Genomic DNA, 17,706 nt, shown 5'->3' with positions numbered 1-17,706 from the left:
GCTAAAATCCCATGAGCCCGGGTTTGTGCCCCGAGTCCAATTTCTGGGGCCCTTTCCAATCAACCTGCCAAATTTCGGCCCATTCCGACACCGTCGCGACAAATGACAAAATTGCCCCTGGTGCAGTTTTGCGTTGTTAATTTTCTGTACAACTCATCTTCAACCTGACATAATTAATATGGAAATTAATTATTCGGAGGCTAAAACGAAGGAATTTGGCTACAATCCCGTGATCCCGAGTATGATCCCCGAGTCCAATTTCTGGAGGCCGTTTCCAATCAACCTGCCAAATTTTGGCACATTCCGACACCTTCGTGACAATTGACAAAATTGCCCCTAGTGCGGTTTGTAAATTAATTATTCGGAGGCCTAAACAAGGGAATTTGGCTTAAATCCCGTGATCCCGGTTATGTGCCCCAAGTCCAATTTCTAGCGCCGTTTCCAATCAACCAGCCAAATTTCGGCCCATTTCGACACCGTCATGACAAATGACGAAATTGCCCCTGGTACGATTTTTTTGTTAATTTTCTGTCCAACACTCCTTCAACCGACATAATTAATACGAAAATTAATTATTCGGACGCCTAAATGAAGGAATTTGGCTAAAATCCCGAGATCTCAGATCTGTGCCCCGAGTCCAATTTTTAGGGCCGTTTCCATTCAACCTGCCAAATTTTAGTCCATTCGGACACCATCGCGACAAATGACAAAATTTCCCCTGGTGTGGTTTTACGTTGTTAATTTTCTGTCCGACACATCTACAATCTGACATAATTAATACGAAAATTAAATATTCGGAGGCCTAAACGAAAGAATTTGGCTAAAATCCCGTGATCCTTGGTAAGAGCCCCGACTCCAATTTCTCGGGCCGTTTCCAATCAACTTGCCAAATATCGGCCCATTCCGACACCGTCGCGAGAACTGACGAAATTGCCCCTGGTGCAATTTTCTTTGTAAATTTTCGGTCCAACACTTCTTCAACCTGACATAATTATTACGAAAATTAATTATTCGAAGGCCAAAACGAAAGAATTTGGCCAAAAACCTGTGATCCCGGGTCTGTATCCTGAGTCCAATTTTTGGGGCCGTTTTCGATCAACCTGACAAATTTCGGCCCATTCCGACACCGTTGCGATAAATGACAAAATTTCCCCTTGAGCGGTTTTGCGTTGTTAATTTTCTGTCCAGCACATCTTCAACCTGACATAATGAATAAGAAAATTAATTATTCGGAGGCCTAAACGAAGGAATATGGCTAAAATCCCATGATCCCGAGTATGTGCCCCGATTCCAATTTCTCGGGCCGTTTCCAATCAACTTGCCAAATTTTGGCCCATTCCGACACCGTCGCGACAAATGACGAAATTGTCCCCGGTGCGATTTTGAGTTGTTAATTTTCAGTCCAATACTTCTTCAACCTGACATGATTAGTGCGGAAATTAATTATTCGGAGGCCTAAACGTAGGAATTTGGCTAAAATCCCTTGATCTCGGGTATGTGCCCCGACACCAATTTCTCGGGCTATTTCCAATCAACCTGCCAAATGTCGGCCCATTCCGACACCGTCGCGACAAATGACGAAATTTCCCATGGTGCAGTTTTTCTTTGTAAATTTTCCTTCCAACACTTCTTCAACCTGACATAATTATTATGGAAATTAATTATTCGAAGGCCTAAACGAAGGAATTTGGCTAAAATCCCGTGATCCCAGTCTGTACCCTGAGTCCAATTTCTGGCTCCGTTTCCAATCAACCTTCCAAATTTCAGCCCATTCCTACACCATCGCGACAAATGACAAAATTGCCCCTGGTGTGATTTTGCGTTGTTAATTTTCTATCCAACACATCTTCAACCTGACATAATTAATACGAAAATTAATTATTCGGAGGCCTAAACGAAGGAACTTTGCTAAGATCCCGTGATCCCGGGTCTATACCCTGAGTCCAATTTCTGGGGCCGTTTCCAATCAACCTGCCAAATTTCGGCCCATTCCGACACCGTAGCGACAAATGACAAAATTGTCCCTGATGCGATTTTGCGTTGTTAATTTTCTGTCCAACACATCTTTAACATGACATAATTATACGAAAATTAATTATTCGGAGGCCTAAACAAAGGAATTTGGCTAAAATCCAGTGATCCCGGGTATGTGCCCTGAGTCCAATTTCTCGGGCTGTTTCCAATCAACCTACCAAATTTCGGCCCATCTCGACACCGTCGCGACAAATGATGAAATTGCCCCTGGTACGATTTTGCGTTATTAATTTTCGATTTAACACTTTTTCAACCTAACATAATCAATGGGGAAATTAATTATTCGGAGGCCCAAACGAAGAAATTTGGCTAAAATCCCATGATCCCGGGTCTCTACTCGAGTCCAATTTCTGAGGCCGTTTCCAATCAAGCTGCCAAATTTCGCTCCATTCCGACACCGTCGCGACAAATGACAAAATTGCCCCCACTGCAGTTTCGCGTTTTAATTTTCTGTCCAACACAACTTCAACCTGACATAAGTAATACGAAAATTAATTATTCGGAGGCCTAAAAGAAGGAATTTGGCTAAAATTCGTGATCCCGGGTCTATGCCCCCAGTCCAATTTTTCAGGGCGTTCCAATCAACCTGCCGAATTTCAACCCATTCCGACACCGTCGCGACAAATGTTAGAATTACCCCTGGTGCGGTTTTTCTTTATTAATTTTCTATCAAAGACTTCTTCAGCCTGATAAAATTAATACGGAAATTAATTATTCGGAGGCCTAAACGAAGGAATTTGCCTAAAATCCTATGATCCCGGGTATGTGCCTCGAGTCCAATTTCTGGGGTCGTTTCCAATCAATCTACCAAATTCGGCCCATTCCGACACCATCGCGACAAAAGACGAAATTGCCCCTGATGCGGTTTTGCGTTGTTAATTTTCTGTCCAACACATCTTCAACCTGACATAATTAACTAGGAAATTAACTATTCGGAGGCCTAAGCGAAGGAATTTGGCTAAAATCCGGTGATCCCAATTCTATGCCCCGACTTCATTTTCTGGGGTCGTTTCCAATCAACCTGCCAAATTTCAGCCCATTCCGACACCGTCACGACAAATGAGAAAATTGCCCCTGGTGTGATTTTGTGTTATTAATTTTCTGTCCAACACGTTTTTAGCCTGTCATAATTAATACGAAAATTAATTATTCGGAGGCCTAAACGAAGAAATTTGGCTAAAATCCCGTGATCCCGGGTCTGTTGCCTAAGTCTAGTTTCTGGGGTCGTTTTCAATCAATCTGCCAAATTTTGGCCCATTCCGACACTGTCGTGACAAATGACGAAATTACCCCTGGTGCCGTTTTTCTTTGTTAATTTTCTAATGAGCGCTTCTTCAACCTGACATAACTAACACGGAAATTAATTATTCGGAGGCCTAAGCGAAGGAATTTGGCTATAATCCTATGATCCCGATTCTATGCCCCGAGTCCAATTTCTGGGGCCCTTTCCAATCAACCTGCCAAATTTCGGCCCATTCCGACACCGTCACGACAAATGACAAAATTGCCCCTGGTGCGGTTTTACGTTGTTAATTTTCGGTCCAACATACTTCAGCCTAACTAATTAATACAAAAATTAATTATTCGGAGGCCTAAACGAAGGAATTTGGGTCAAATCCCGTGATCTCGGGTCTGTGTCCCAAGACCAATTTCTTGGGCCGTTTCCAATCAACTTGTCAAATTTCGTCCCATTCCGACACCATCGCGACAAATGATGAAATCTCCCCCGGCGCGATTTTACGTTGTTAATTTTCTGTCCAACACTTCTTCAACCTCACATAATTAATGAGGAAATTAATTATTCGGAGGCCTCAATGAAAGAATTTGGCTAAAATCCTGTGATCCCGGGTCTGTACCTCGAGTCCAATTTCTGGGGCCGTTTCAAATCAACCTGCCAATTTCAGCACATTCAGACACCGTCGCAACAAATGACGAAATTGCCCTTGGTGCGATTTTACGTTGTTAATTTTCTGTCCAACACTTCTTCAACCTGATATAATCAATGAGGAAATTAATTATTCGGAGGCCTAAATGAAGGATTTTGGCTAAAATCCCGTGATCCTGGGTTCGTGCCCCGACTCCAATTTCAGGGGCCGTTTCCAATCAACCCGCCAAATTTCGGCCGATTCCGACACCCTCACGACAAATGATAAAATTACACCTGGTGCGGTTTTGTTTTGTTAATTTTCTGTCGAACACATCTTTAGCCTGATATAATTAATACGAAAATTAATTATTCGGAGGCCTAAACGAAGGAATATGGCTAAAATCCCGTGATCCCGAGTCTGTGCCCCGAGTCCAATTTCTCTGGCCGTTTCCAACCAACCTGCCAAATTTCGGCCACATCCGACACGATCGCGTCAAATGACGAAATTGCCCCTGGTGCGTTTTTTCTTTGTTAATTTTCTGTCCAACACTTCTTCAACCTGACATAATTATTACGGAAATTTCTTATTCGGAGACCTAAACGAAGGAATTTGGCTAAAATCCTGTGATCCCGGGTCTGTACCCCGTGTAATTTCTAGGGCCGTCTCCAATCGACCTGCCAAAGTTCGGCCCATTTCGACACCGTCACGACAAAAGACGAAATTGCCCATGGTGCGATTTTGCGTTGTTAATTTTCTGTCCAACACATATTCAACCTGACATAATTAATACAGGAATTAATTATTCGGAGGCCTAAACAAAGGAATTTGGCTAAAATCCTGTGATCCCGGGTATGTGCCCCGAGTCTAATTTCTCGGGCCATTTCCAATCAACCTGCCAAATTTCGGCCCATTACGACACCATCACGACAATTGACGAAATTGCCCCTAGTGCGGTTTTGCGTTGTTAATTTTCTCTCTAACACTTCTTCGACCTGACATAATTAATGTGGAAATTAATTATTCGAGGCCTAAACGAAGGAATTTGGCTAAAATCCCGTGATCCCGGGTCTGTACCCCGAGCCCAATTTCTGGGGCCGTTTCCAATCAACCTGTTAAAGCTCGGCCCATTCCGACACCGTCGCGACAAATGACAATATTGCCCATGGTGCGATTTTGCGTTGTTAATTTTTTGTCCAATACATCTTCAACCTGACATAATTAATACGGAAATTAATTATTCAGAGGCCTAAATGAAGGAATTCTGCTAAAATCCCGTGATCCCGGGAATGTGCCCCGAGTCCAATTTCTCGGGCTATTTCCAATCAACCTACCAAATTTCGGCCCATTACTACACCATCGCGACAAATGATGAAATTGCCCCTTGTGCGGTTTAGCGTTGTTAAATTTCTATCCAACACATCTTCAACCTGACATAGTTAATACAGAAATTAATTATTCGGAGGCCTAAACAAAGGAATTTGGCTCAACTCCCGTGATCCCGGGTATGTGCCCCGAGTCCAATTTCTCGGGCCATTTCCAATCAACCTGCTAAATTTCGGCCCATTACGACACCGTCGCGACAAATGACGAAATTGCCCATGGTGCGATTTTTCTTTCTTAATTTTCTGTCCAACACTTCTCCATCCTGACATAATTAATACGAAAATTAATTATTCGGAGGCCTAAACGAAGGAATTTAGTTAAAATCCCGTGATCCCGGGTCTGTGTCCCGAGTCCAATTTTTGGGGCCGTTTCCAATCAACCTGCCAAATTTCGGCCCATTCTGACACCGTCGCGACAAATGACAAAATTGCCCCTGGTGTGATTTTGCGTTGTTAAATTTTTGTCCAACACATCTTCAACCTGACATAATTAATACGGAAATTAATTATTTGGAGGCAAAAATGAAGAAATTTGGCTAAAATCCCGTGATCCCGAGTCTGTGCCCTGAGTCAAATTTCTCTGGTCGTTTCCAATCAACCTGCCAAATTTCGGCCCATTCCGACACCGTCACGACAAATGACAAAATTGCCCCTCGTGCTGTTTTGCGTTGTTAATTTTCTGTCCAACACATCTTCAACCTGACATAATTAATACGGAAATTAATTATTCAGAGGCCTAAACGAAGGAATTTGGCTAAAATCCCGTGATCTCAGGTTTATGCCCCGAGTCCAATTTCTAGGGCCGTTTCCAATCAACCTGCCAAATTTCGGCCCATTCCGACACCGTCACGACAAATGACAAAATTGCCCCTCGTGCTGTTTTGCGTTGTTAATTTTCTGTCCAACACATCTTCAACCTGACATAATTAATACGGAAATTAATTATTCAGAGGCCTAAACGAAGGAATTTGGCTAAAATCCCGTGATCTCAGGTTTATGCCCCGAGTCCAATTTCTAGGGCCGTTTCCAATCAACCTGCCAAATTTCGGCCCATTCCGACACCGTCACGACAAATGACAAAATTGCCCCTCGTGCTGTTTTGCGTTGTTAATTTTCTGTCCAACACATCTTCAACCTGACATAATTAATACGGAAATTAATTATTCAGAGGCCTAAACGAAGGAATTTGGCTAAAATCCCGTGATCTCAGGTTTATGCCCCGAGTCCAATTTCTAGGGCCGTTTCCAATCAACCTGCCAAATTTCGGCCCATTCCGACACCGTCACGACAAATGACAAAATTGCCCCTCGTGCTGTTTTGCGTTGTTAATTTTCTGTCCAACACATCTTCAACCTGACATAATTAATACGGAAATTAATTATTCAGAGGCCTAAACGAAGGAATTTGGCTAAAATCCCGTGATCTCAGGTTTATGCCCCGAGTCCAATTTCTAGGGCCGTTTCCAATCAACCTGCCAAATTTCGGCCCATTCCGACACCGTCACGACAAATGACAAAATTGCCCCTCGTGCTGTTTTGCGTTGTTAATTTTCTGTCCAACACATCTTCAACCTGACATAATTAATACGGAAATTAATTATTCAGAGGCCTAAACGAAGGAATTTGGCTAAAATCCCGTGATCTCAGGTTTATGCCCCGAGTCCAATTTCTAGGGCCGTTTCCAATCAACCTGCCAAATTTCGGCCCATTCCGACACCGTCACGACAAATGACAAAATTGCCCCTCGTGCTGTTTTGCGTTGTTAATTTTCTGTCCAACACATCTTCAACCTGACATAATTAATACGGAAATTAATTATTCAGAGGCCTAAACGAAGGAATTTGGCTAAAATCCCGTGATCTCAGGTTTATGCCCCGAGTCCAATTTCTAGGGCCGTTTCCAATCAACCTGCCAAATTTCGGCCCATTCCGACACCGTCACGACAAATGACAAAATTGCCCCTCGTGCTGTTTTGCGTTGTTAATTTTCTGTCCAACACATCTTCAACCTGACATAATTAATACGGAAATTAATTATTCAGAGGCCTAAACGAAGGAATTTGGCTAAAATCCCGTGATCTCAGGTTTATGCCCCGAGTCCAATTTCTAGGGCCGTTTCCAATCAACCTGCCAAATTTCGGCCCATTCCGACACCGTCACGACAAATGACAAAATTGCCCCTCGTGCTGTTTTGCGTTGTTAATTTTCTGTCCAACACATCTTCAACCTGACATAATTAATACGGAAATTAATTATTCAGAGGCCTAAACGAAGGAATTTGGCTAAAATCCCGTGATCTCAGGTTTATGCCCCGAGTCCAATTTCTAGGGCCGTTTCCAATCAACCTGCCAAATTTCGGCCCATTCCGACACCGTCACGACAAATGACAAAATTGCCCCTCGTGCTGTTTTGCGTTGTTAATTTTCTGTCCAACACATCTTCAACCTGACATAATTAATACGGAAATTAATTATTCAGAGGCCTAAACGAAGGAATTTGGCTAAAATCCCGTGATCTCAGGTTTATGCCCCGAGTCCAATTTCTAGGGCCGTTTCCAATCAACCTGCCAAATTTCGGCCCATTCCGACACCGTCACGACAAATGACAAAATTGCCCCTCGTGCTGTTTTGCGTTGTTAATTTTCTGTCCAACACATCTTCAACCTGACATAATTAATACGGAAATTAATTATTCAGAGGCCTAAACGAAGGAATTTGGCTAAAATCCCGTGATCTCAGGTTTATGCCCCGAGTCCAATTTCTAGGGCCGTTTCCAATCAACCTGCCAAATTTCGGCCCATTCCGACACCGTCACGACAAATGACAAAATTGCCCCTCGTGCTGTTTTGCGTTGTTAATTTTCTGTCCAACACATCTTCAACCTGACATAATTAATACGGAAATTAATTATTCAGAGGCCTAAACGAAGGAATTTGGCTAAAATCCCGTGATCTCAGGTTTATGCCCCGAGTCCAATTTCTAGGGCCGTTTCCAATCAACCTGCCAAATTTCGGCCCATTCCGACACCGTCACGACAAATGACAAAATTGCCCCTCGTGCTGTTTTGCGTTGTTAATTTTCTGTCCAACACATCTTCAACCTGACATAATTAATACGGAAATTAATTATTCAGAGGCCTAAACGAAGGAATTTGGCTAAAATCCCTTGATCCCGGGTGGCCCATTCCTACACCGTCACGACAAATGACAAAATTGCCCCTCGTGCTGTTTTGCGTTGTTAATTTTCTGTCCAACACATCTTCAACCTGACATAATTAATATGAAAATTAATTATTCGGAGGCCTAAATGATGGAATTTGGATAAAATCCCGTGATCCCAGGTCTATGCCCCGAGTCCAATTTCTCGGGCCCTTTCCAATCAACCTGCCAAATTTCAGCCCATTCCAAAACCATCGCGACAAATGACAAATTTCCCCTGGTGCGGTTTTGCATTGTTAATTTTCTGTCCAACACCTCTCCAACCTGACATAATTAATATGGAAATTAATTATTCGGAGGCCTAAATGATGGAATTTGGATAAAATCCCGTGATCCCAGGTCTATGCCCCGAGTCCAATTTCTCGGGCCCTTTCCAATCAACCTGCCAAATTTCAGCCCATTCCGACACCGTCGCAACAAATGACAAAATTGCCCCTCGTGCTGTTTTGCGTTGTTAATTTTCTGTCCAACACCTCTCCAACCTGACATAATTAATATGGAAATTAATTATTCGGAGGCCTAAATGAAGGAATTTGGCTAAAATCCCATGATCCCGATTATGTGCCCCAACTCCAATTTCTCGGGTCGTTTCCAATCAACCTGCCAAATTTCAGCCCATTCCGACACCGTCGCGACAAATGACGAAATTGCCCCTTGAGCGGTTTTACGTTGTTAATTTTTGGTCCAAAACTTCTTCAACTGACATAATTAGTACGAAAATTAATTATTCGGAGGCCTAAACGAAGGAATTTGGCTAAAATCCCGTGATCCCGAGTCTGTGCCCTGAGTCCAATTTTTGGGGTCGTTTCCAATCAACCGGCCAAATTTCGGCCTATTCCGACATCGTTGCGACAAATGACGAAATTGCCCCTGGTACGATTTTTCTTTGTTAATTTTCTATCCAACACTTCTTCAACCTGACATAATTAATACGAAAATTAATTATTCGGAGGCAAAAACGAAGGAATTTAGCTAAAATCCCGTGATCCCAGGTCTGTGTCCCGAGTCTAATTTCTGGGGCCGTTTCCAATCAACCTACCAAATTTAGGCGCATTTCGACACCTTCGCAACAAATGACATAATTGCCCCTGGTGCAGTTTTACGTTGTTAATTTTCTGTCAAACACATGCTCAACCTGACATAATTAATACGAAAATAAATTATTCGGAGGCCTAAACGAGGGAATTTAGCTAAAATCTCATGATCCTCGGTCTGCACCCTGAGTTCAATTTCTGAGTCTGTTTCTAGTCAACTTGCCAAATTTTGGCCCATTCCGACACCGTCGCAACAAATGACGAAATTTTCTCCAGTGCAGTTTTTCTTTGATAATTTTCTATCCAACACTTCTTCAGCCTGACATAATTAATACGAAAATTAATTATTCGGAGGCCTAAATGAAGGAATTTGGCTAAAATCTCGTGATCCCGAGTCTGTACCCTAAGTCCAATTTCTAAGGCCGTTTTCAATCAACCTGCTAAATTTCGGCCCATTCCGACACCGTCGCGACAAATGACAAAATTGCCCCTGGTGCGGTTTTACGTTGCTAATTTTCTATTCAACACATCTTCAACCTGACATAATCAATACAGAAATTAATTATTCTGAGGCCTAAATGAAGGAATTTGGTAAAAATTCCAAGATCCCGCGTACGTCCCCCGACTCCAATTTCTTGGGCCGTTTCCAATCAACCAGCCAAATTCCGGACCATTCCGACACCGTCGCGACAAATGACAAAATTGCCCCTGGTGCGATTTTGCGTTGATAATTTTCTTCCCAACACCTCTTCAACCTGACATAATTAGTACGAAAATTAATTATTCGGAGGCCTAAACGACGGTATTTGGCTAAAATTCTGTGATCCCGAGCGTGTGCCCTGAGTTCAATTTCTGGGGCCGTTTCCAATCAACCTGCCAAATTTAGGAGCCTTTCGACACCTTCACGACAAATGACATAATTGTCCCTGGTGCGGTTTGTCTTTGTTAATTTTCTGTCCAAAACCTCTTCAACCTGACATAATTAATACGAAAATTAATTATTCGGAGGCCTAAATGAAGCAATTTGGCTAAAATCCTGTGATCCCGGGTCTGTGTCCTGAGTCCAATTTCTCGGGCTGTTTCCAATCAACCTGCCAAATTTCGGCCTATTCTGACACCGTCGTAACAAATGACTAAATTTCCTCTGGTGCGGTTTGTCTTTGTAAATTTTCTGTCGAACACCTCTTCAACCTCACATAATTAATACGAAAATTAATTATTCGGAGGCCTAAACGAAGGAATTTGGCTAAAATCACGTGATTCCGAGTTTGTGCCCCGAGTCCAATTTTTGGGGTCTTTTCCAATCAACCAGCCAAATTTCTGCCCATTCCGACACCGTCGCGACAAATGATGAAATTGCCCTTGATGTAGTTTTACGTTGTTAATTTTCTGTCCAACACATCTTCAGCCTGACATAATGAATACGAAAATTAATTATTCGGAGGCCTAAAAGAAGGAATTTGGCTAAAATCTCGTGATCCCAGGTCTGTGCCCTAAGTCCAATTTCTGGGGCCGTTTTCAATCAACTTGCTAAATTTCGGCCCATTCCGACACCGTCGCGACAAATGACAAAATTGCCCCTGGTGCGATTTTACGTTGCTAATTTTCTGTCCAACACATCTTCAACCTGACATAATTAGTATGAAAATTAATTATTCGGAGGCCTAAACGAAGGTATTTTGCTAAAATTCTGTGATCCCGGGCCTATGCCCTGAGTTCAATTTCTGGGGCCGTTTCCAATCAACCTGCCAAATTTATGCGCCTTTCGACACCTTCACGACAAATGACATAATTACCCCTGGTGCGGTTTGTCTTTGTTAATTTTTTGTGCAAAACCTCTTCAACCTGACATAATTAATACGGAAATTAATTATTCGGAGGCCTGAACGAAGCAATTAGGCTAAAATTCTGTGATCCCGGGTCTGTGTCCTGAGTCCAATTTCTCGGGCTATTTCCAATCAACCTGCCAAATTTCGGCCTATTCTGTCACCGTCGCGACAAATGACTAAATTTTCCCTGGTGCGGTTTGTCTTTGTAAATTTTATGTCGAACACCTCTACAACCTGACATAATTAATACGGAAATTAATTATTCGGAGGCCTAAACGAAGGAATTTGGCTAAAATCACGTGATTCCGGGTTTGTGCCCCGATTCCAATCTCTGGGGTCGTTTCCAATCAACCAGCCAAATTTCTGCCCATTCCGACACCGTCGCGACAAATGACAAAATTGCCCTTGATGCAGTTTTGCGTTGTTAATTTTCTGTCCAACACATCTTCAGCCTGACATAATGAATACGAAAACTAATTATTCGGAGGCCTAAACGAAGGAATTTGGCTAAAATCTCGTGATCTCGGGTCTATGCCCCGAGCCCAATTTTTGGGGCCGTTTCCAATTAACCTGCCAAATTTCGGCCCATTCGGACACCGTCGTGACAAATGACAAAATTACCCCACTTGCGGTTTTGCATTGTTAATTTTCTGTCCAACACATCTTCAACCTGACATAATTAATGTGGAAATTAATTATTCGGAGGCCTAAACGAAGGAATTTGGCTAAATCCCGTGATCCCGAGTCTGTGCCCCTAGTCCAACTTCTGGGGCCGTTTCCAATCAACCAGCCGAATTTCGGTCCATTCCGACACCGTCGCGACAAATGACGAAATTTCCCCTTGTGCGGTTTGTCTTTGTTAATTTTCTGTCCAACACCTTTTCAGCCTCACATAATAAATACGAAAATTAATTATTCGGAGGCCTAAACGAAGGAATTTGGCTAAAATCCCATGATTCCGGGTCTGTGCCCCTAGTCTAATTTTTGGGGCCATTCCCAACAAACCTGCCAAATTTCGGCCCATTCCGACACCGTCGTGACAAATGATAAAATTGCCCATGGTGCGGTTTGTCTTTGTTAATTTTCTATCCAACACCTTTTCAACCTTCAGCCTGACATAATTAATGCGAAAATTAATTATTCGAAAGCCTAAACGAAGGAATTTGGCTAAAATCCTGTGATCCCGAGTTTGTGCCTCGAGTCCAATTTCTCGGGCTGTTTCCAATCAACCTGCCAAATTTCGGCCTATCCCGACACCGTCACGACAAATGGAGAAATTTTCCCTGGTGCGGTTTGCCTTTGTTAATTTTCTGTCCAACACCTCTTCAACCTGACATAATTAATATGGAAATTAATTATTCGGAGGCCTAAACGAAGGAATTTGGCTAAAATCCCGTGATTCTAGGTCTGTACCCGGAGTCCAATTTCTGGGGCCGTTTCCAATCAACCTGCCAAATTTCGCCACATTCTGACACCGTTGCGACAAATGACAAAATTACCCATGGTGCGGTTTTGAAATTAATTATTCGGAGGCCTAAACAAGGGAATTTGACTAAAATCCCGTGGTCCCAGGTCCGTGCCCCGACTCCAATTTCTAGGGCCGTTTCCAATCAACCTTCCAAATTTCAGGCCATTCCGACACTGTCGCGATAAACGACAAAATTGCCCTTTGTACGGTTTTGCGTTGTTAATTTTCTGTCCAACACATCTTTAGCCTGACATAATTAATACGAAAATTAATTATTCGGGGTCCTACATGAAGGAATTTGGCTAAAATCCCGTGATCCCGGGTCTATGCCACGACTCCAATTTCTGGGGTTGTTTCCATTCAACCTGCCAAATTTCAGCCCATTCCGACACCATCGCGACAAATGACGAAATTGCCCATGGTGCGGTTTTTCTTTGTTAATTTTCTGTCCAACACTTCTTCAGCCTGACATAATTAATACGAAAATTAATTATTCGGAGGCCTAAACGAAGGAATTTGGCTAAAATCCCGTGATCTCCGGCCTATGCCCCAAGTCCAATTTATGGGGCCGTTTCCATTCAACCTGCCAAATTTCAGCCCATTTCGACACCGTTGCGACAAGTGGCAAAATTGCCCTTGGTGCGATTTTTCTTTGTTAATTTTCTGTCCAACACATCTTCAACCTGACATAATTAATGTGGAAATTAATTAATCGGAGGCCTAAACGAAGGAATTTGGCTAAATCCTGTGATCCCGATTTGTACCCCGAGTCCAACTTCTGGGGCCGTTTCCAATTAACCAGCCGAATTTCGGTCCATTCCGACAACGTCGCGACAAATGACGAAATTTCGCCAGGTACGGTTTTTCTTTGTCAATTTTCTATCCAACACTTCTTCAGCCTAACATAATTAATACGGAAATTAATTATTCGGAGGCCTAAATGAAGGAATTTGGCTAAAATCCCGTGATTCCGGGTCTGTGCCCCGAGTCCAATTTTTGGGGTCGTTTCCAATCAACCTACCAAATTTTGGCCCATTCCGACACCATCGCGACAAATGACGAAATTGCCCCTGGTACGATTTTGCGTTGTTAATTTTCTATCCAACACATCTTTAACCTGACATAATTAATGAGGAAATTAATTATTCGGAGGCCTAAACGAAGGAATTTGGCTAAAATTCCGTGATCCCGGGTCTGTGCCACGAGTCCAATTTTTCGGGCTATTTCCAATCAACATTCCAAATTTCGGCCTATTCTGACACCGTCATGACAAATGGCAAAATTTCCCCGGTGCGGTTTGTCTTTGTTAATTTTCTGTTCAACACCTCTTCAACCTGACATAATGAATACGGAAATTAATTATTCGGAGGCCTAAACGAAGGAATTTGGATAAAATCCCGTGATCCCGGGTCTATACCCGGAGTCCAATTTCTGGGGCCGTTTCCAATCAACCCGCCAAATTTTGGCCCATTTCGACACCGACGCAACAAATGACGAAAATGCCCCTTGTGTGATTTTTCTTTGTTAATTTTCTGTCCAACACTTCTTCAATCTGACATAATTAATACGGAAATTAATTATTCGGAGGCCTAAACAAAGGAATTTGGCTAAAATTCTGTGATCCCGAGCCTGTGCCCCGAGTTCAATGTCGGGGGCTGTTTCCAATCAACCTGCCAAATTTTAGCCCGTTCCGACACCGTCACGACAAATGACAAAATTGCCCCTGGTGCGGTTTTGCCTCGTTAATTTTCTGTCCAACACATCTTCAACCTGACATAATTAACGCGAAAATTAATTATTCGGAGGCCTAAACGAAGGAATTTGGCTAAAATTCCATGATCCGAGGTCTGTACCCCGAGTTCAATTTCTCGGGCTGTTTCCAATCAACCAGCCAAATTTCGGCCCATTTTGACACCGTCACGACAAATGACGAAAATGCCCCTGGTGTGGTTTTTCTTTTTAATTTTCTGTCCAACACTTCTTCAACCGGACATAATTATTAGAGAAATTAATTATTCGGAGGCCTAACCGAAGGAATTTGGCTAAAATCCCATGATCCAGGGTATGTGCCCCGACTCCAATTTCTCGGACCGTTTCCAATCAACCTGCCAAATTTCGGCCCATTCCGACACCGTCACGACAAATGACGAAATTACCCCCTGGTTTAGTTTTGCGTTGTTAATTTTCTGTCAAACACTTCTTCAACATGACATAATTAGTACGAAAATTAATTATTCGGAGGCCTAAACAATGGAATTTGGCTAAAATCCCGTGATCCCGGGTCTGCGCCCCGAGTCCAATTTCTGGGGCCATTTCTAATAAACCTGCCAAATTTCGGCCCATTCCGACACCATCGCAACAAATGGCGAAATTTTCCCTGGTGCGGCTTTTCTTTGTTAATTTTCTGTCCAACACTTCTTCAGTCTGACATAATTAATACGAAAATTAATTATTTGGAGGCCTAAATGAAGGAATTTGGCTAAAATCTCGTGATCCAGAGTCTGTACCCTGAGTCCAATTTCTAGGGTCGTTTCCAATGAACCTACCAAATTTCAGCCCATTCCGATACCGTCGCGACAAATGACAAAATTGCCCCTGGTGCAGTTTTGCATTGTTAATTTACTAGCCAACACATCTTCAACCTGAGATAATCAACACGAAAATTAATTATTCGGAGGCCTAAACGAAGGAATTTGGCAAAAATTCCATGATCTCGAGTATGTTCCCCGACTCTAATTTCTCGAGCCGTTTCCAATCAACCTACCAAATTTCAGACCATTCCGGCACCGTCGCGACAAATGACGAAATTGCCCCTGGTGCGATTTTGCGTTGTTAATTTTCTGCCCTACACCTCTTCAACCTGACATAATTAGTACAAAAATTAATTATTCGAAGGCCTAAACGAAGGAATTTGGCTAAATCAGGGGATCCTAGGTTTGTGCCCCGAGTCCAATTTCTCGGGCCGTTTCCAATCAACCTGCCAAATTTGGGTCCATTCTGACGCCACCGCGACAAATGACAAAATTGCTCCTGGTGCGGTTTGTCTTTGTTAATTTTCTGTCCAACACCTCTTCAACTTGACATAAGTAATACCGTAATTAATTACTCGGAGGCCTAAATGAAGGAATTTGGCTAAAATCTCGTGATCCCGGGTCTGTGCCTCGAGTCCAATTTCTCGAGCTGTTTCCAATCAACCTTCCAAATTTAGGCCTATTCCGACACCGTTACGACAAATTACGAAATTTCCCCTGGTGCGGTTAGTCTTTGTTAATTTTCTGTCGAATACCTCTTCAACCTGACATAATTAATACGAAAATTAATCATTCGGAGGCCTAAATGAAGGAATTTGGCTAAAATAAAGTGATTCCGAGTCTATGCCCCGAGTCCAATTTCTGGGGTCGTTTCCAATCAACCTGCCAAATTTCGGCCTATTTCGACACCGTCACGACAAATGACGAAATTGACCCTAGTAAAATCTTGCGTTATTAATTTTCTGTCCAACACATCTTCAGCCTGACATAATGAATACGAAAATTAATTATTTGGAGGCCTAAATGAAGGATTTTGGCTAAAATCCCGTGATCCCGGGTTTATGCCCCGAGTCCAATTTTTGGGGTCGTTTCCAACCAACCTGCCAAATTTCGGCCCATTCCGACAACGTCGCGACAAATGACGAAATTGGCCCTGGTTCAGTTTTGCATTGTTAATTTTCTGTCCAACACATCTTCACCCTGACATAATTAATGTGGAAATTAATTATTCGGATGCCTAAACAAAAGAATTTGGCTAAAATCCCGTGATCCCGGGTCTGTGCCCCGAGTCCAACTTCTGGGGTCGTTTCCAATCAACCAGCTGAATTTCGGCCCATTTCAACACCGTCGCGACAAATGAAGAAATTTCCCCCGATGCTGTTTTTCTTTGTCAATTTTCTGTCCAACACTTCTTCAGCCTGACATAATTAATACGAAAATTAATTATTCTGAGGCCTAAACGAAGGAATTTGGCTAAAATTCCGTGATCCCGGGTCCGTTCCCCGAGTCCAATTTCTGGGGTCGTTTCTAATCAACCTGCCAAATTTCAGCCCATTCCGATACTGTCACGACAAATGACGAAATTGCGCCTGGTGTGGTTTTACGTTGTTAATTTTCTATCCAACACATCTTCAACTTGAAATAATTAATAAGGAAATTAATTATTTGGAGGCCTAAACGAAGGAATTTGGCTAAAATCCCATGATCCCGGGTCTGTGCCCCGAGACCAATTTCTGGGGCCGTTTCCATTAAGCCTACTAAATTCAGCCCATTTCGACACTGTCGTGACAAATGACAAAATTTCCCATAGTGCGGTTTTTCTTTGTCAATTTTCTGTCTAACACTTCTTCAACCTGACATAATTAATACGAAAATTAATAATTTGGAGGCCTAAACGAAGGAATTTCGCTAAAATCCCGTGATCCCGGGTCCATACCCGGAGTCCAATTTCTCGGGCCGTTTCCAATCAACCTGCCAAATTTCGGCCCATTCTGACACCGTCGCGACAAATGACAAAATTGCCCATGGCGCGGTTTGGAAATTAATTATTCGGAGGCCTAAACGAGGGAATTTGGGTAAAATCCGGTGATCCAGGGTCTGTGCCCCAACTCCAATTTCTGGGGCTGTTTACTATCAACCTGCCAAATTTCGGCCCATTTCGACACTGTCGCGTTAAATGACAAAATTGCCCCCGGTACGGTTTTATGTTGTTAATTTTCTGTCCAACACATCTTCAGCCCGACATAGGTAATACGAAAATTAATTATTCGGGATCCTAAACGAATGAATTTAGATAAAATCCCGTGATCCTAGGTCTATGGCCCGACACCAATTTCTGGGGCCAT

Source organism: Olea europaea, chromosome 17, assembly GCF_002742605.1.
Source record: "Olea europaea var. sylvestris chromosome 17, O_europaea_v1, whole genome shotgun sequence".
In the NCBI taxonomy this organism is placed as follows: domain Eukaryota; kingdom Viridiplantae; phylum Streptophyta; class Magnoliopsida; order Lamiales; family Oleaceae; genus Olea; species Olea europaea.
Note: the sequence above shows the minus strand (reverse complement) of the source record.